Source organism: Limulus polyphemus, unplaced genomic scaffold (assembly GCF_000517525.1).
Source record: "Limulus polyphemus unplaced genomic scaffold, Limulus_polyphemus-2.1.2 Scaffold4353, whole genome shotgun sequence".
Taxonomy (NCBI): domain Eukaryota; kingdom Metazoa; phylum Arthropoda; class Merostomata; order Xiphosura; family Limulidae; genus Limulus; species Limulus polyphemus.
This window is the reverse complement of record NW_013669963.1, coordinates 1-2,871: the sequence shown is the minus strand read 5'-3', so window position 1 is coordinate 2,871 and position 2,871 is coordinate 1. Positions and strand designations below refer to the sequence as shown.

The following is a 2,871-nucleotide window of genomic DNA, read 5'->3' as shown; positions in this document are numbered from 1 at the left end:
GTAGGTGCCATACCAATCATAGTTTAAACACTGGGTAGGTGCCATACCAATCATAGTTTAAACACTGGGTAGGTGCCATACCAATCATAGTTTAAACACTGGGTAGGTGCCATACCAATCATAGTTTAAACGCTGGGTAGGTGCCATACCAATCATAGTTTAAACATTTTTGAATCCAGGATCATTGTTCTCCAACAGCTTCCTTCGATTTCTTTCTTTCGGTAATCCATCAACTGAATCAAGCTTAATTAGAATCTTATATTCCTGGTTATGATGAATTTTTTCTTTCCTCAGCCAGTTTTTCCTTCCTTTCATTTCCTGTATTACCATTTAGATTCTCAATCTTAACTTTTTGAGCTTCTTTTTTCCATCTTCTTCTTCAGTTCATAACTTGCCATCGTTGAAGTTCCCTTTATTAATTGAAATATGCTGATTAAAAATAATTTATAACTTTGTTACTCAGATATATGTATCGTTTGTAATTCTCAATCCAAGGTTGCTCTCATCATCAAATATTTTTTATTTCAGATGTGACTATTCAATCACTGATACAGAGATTCTTTCTACGAATGAATCTCATATGACCACTTTGACAATCATGCTCTAAATGTGGATTCTTTCTACCTGAAGATTACAAATTGAACATTTCTTTCTAATCATGTGTACTTCCTCATCATATTGGTTCTTTTTTCACATGTCTATGATGTGCAATTTTTTGGCAACATATTCAATAAACTTTGTACTTTTTGATAAAAACTTTCATTTTTCTCATTGAAAGTAACCAAGTTTGGAAAAAGTTTGTTGTCTATTATATATTTAATAATTACAGCAGAACTAAAAATGACAACATTCCGAGTAGTGAGGACATTCTATACTTTCATAAGTGACTGTTTGTCAATAAGTGGCTCCTCATCTGTTAACTCATTTGGTATTTTAATCTTTACCAGTTTAGGGCTTAGTACGTCCATTAAAGAGCCACTTTTAATAAACTGTTACTGGAAAGTTGTCAATATTTTCTCACACAACAAATGTTCATTTTGCTGAGAATCCTTGATAAATTCATAAAATAACAGAATTCCTAAATGAAATGATATTTATCATGTAGCAGACGTAAATATTTGAAAACAAAGCCATTTTTGCTGTGAAAAATTTAACCAAAGTGAAACATGACTCAGTCTTCAACTTATCAATGGTGAAACATTAAGGTACAAGATGACTCAGTCCTCAACTTATCAGTGGTGAAACATTAAGGTAAAACATGACTGAGTCTTCAACTTATCAATGGTGAAACATTAAGGTGAAACATGACTCAGTCTTCAACTTATCAGTGGTGAAACATTAAGGTGAAACATGACTCAGTCTTCAACTTATCAGTGGTGAAACATTTAGGTAAAACATGACTGAGCTTATGTTTGAAATTATTCCAAACTTCCTGATCTTATGTAATGTCCAAACTTTGAAATATAATGTCCTTTTTCTCAGTTCATAGTAAAATTAAAGGTCAAAGGTCCAAATGACAGCTGTACATCTTCAGTAGATTTTTGACTGCATAGGTAAACCATTTTAAAGAACATAACAGTTTCCAGCTTTTGGTTTTTAATGGTAAGTGAACAAGGATTGTCACCTGTATAACAATAACATAATAATGTTAAGGACTTTTGTACTTGTTAATGGACTTTTCACACATCGAGAGTATTCTTGTGAGTATTATGTACAAATTTAGCCGGCAGGTCAGAAATTGGATTTCTCATTGTTATTATCTTTGCCAAATACAGTATATATTATCTTAATTGTCAGTTTACATCTTCAAAGAAACCGAGTTTGGTGTCAGTGGTTGACGAAAAACACATTACAGGGATAGTACAAAAAAAAGAAGAATACATAGCTTATTGTTGAATGTAGGGATATGTTATACAGTATGGAAACAGTTGCTAAGTTCAAGAGTTTCAGCATACAAACAACAGTGAAGAATACAACAACTGTTGAAGACTCAGTCATGTTTTACCTTAATGTTTCACCACTGATAAGAAGATAAAGCATGTAAGAAACAAAGATTTAACTGTATAATGTTTACTTTCATCATAGTATTACCGAAAGCTTGTAAAGGTAAAGAATAACATTTAAGTATCTTTAGAAACTTTTGTAATTATTTCTTTTACCTCTGGTTTTTTTGGGGTAAAATAGGACACATCCTTTAATATTAAAAAAATATAAACAAATAAGATTCATTTGACACCTTATATTTTTACTACATGATACATATTGACGGCTTTCTTCTTGAAAAAAATAAAATAAAAATAGCTTTCCTGCTTAAGTCTTACCACCTGGATCAGCCAAAGAGTGAGCCAAAATGTTGATGCAGCTTGTTACTCCCGGAAAAAAGAAAAGCTGATGGAAGAAAGAAATATTTCTGTTTTCAAAAAGCTTTACATTTGTGTAAAATCCTTATATTGAAAAAAAATAGTTAATTAATACTATGTAGTATCTTTATAATAACTGAAAACATCACTGTCTTCTGTGTCTTTTTCTATCTGAACTTTACACTAACATTATATATTCTATTATAAGGTTGAGTACAAAATTTTCTAAGTGAACACGTATGATCAAAACTGGAGGATATCTTATTGTAGTAAGAATACTACACAAAACAATTGTGCTAGTTTATTTACAGTTAGGTGGGAATAACAAATATTAGTTAATTAGACTTTTCTCGATACGATAATTGAATCAAAATAACTGGTCCTAAAGGCATTCTAATACTCTATGTTAGATTGGATTGGGTCACATACTTCAGCTTGGTATATATACAAGTATGTATATATGCATTTAATTATTTAGAAGTAAATTTGTTTTCTATTGATAGGATAAATG

At 30.9% G+C, this 2,871-nt stretch overlaps 1 protein-coding gene across 1 annotated transcript in view; it reads right to left on the bottom strand.

The window, feature by feature from the left end:
- The window catches only part of LOC106471013 (1-aminocyclopropane-1-carboxylate synthase-like protein 1), a 19,890-nt gene extending 17,506 nt beyond the window's left edge, over nt 1-2,384 (bottom strand). Inside the window, exon 1 of the mRNA XM_022399642.1 lies at nt 2,322-2,384. The gene's annotated coding sequence lies outside the window, so the exon portion shown is untranslated. The remainder of the gene's footprint in view (nt 1-2,321) is intronic.
- Nucleotides 2,385-2,871: the final 487 nt, after the last annotated feature.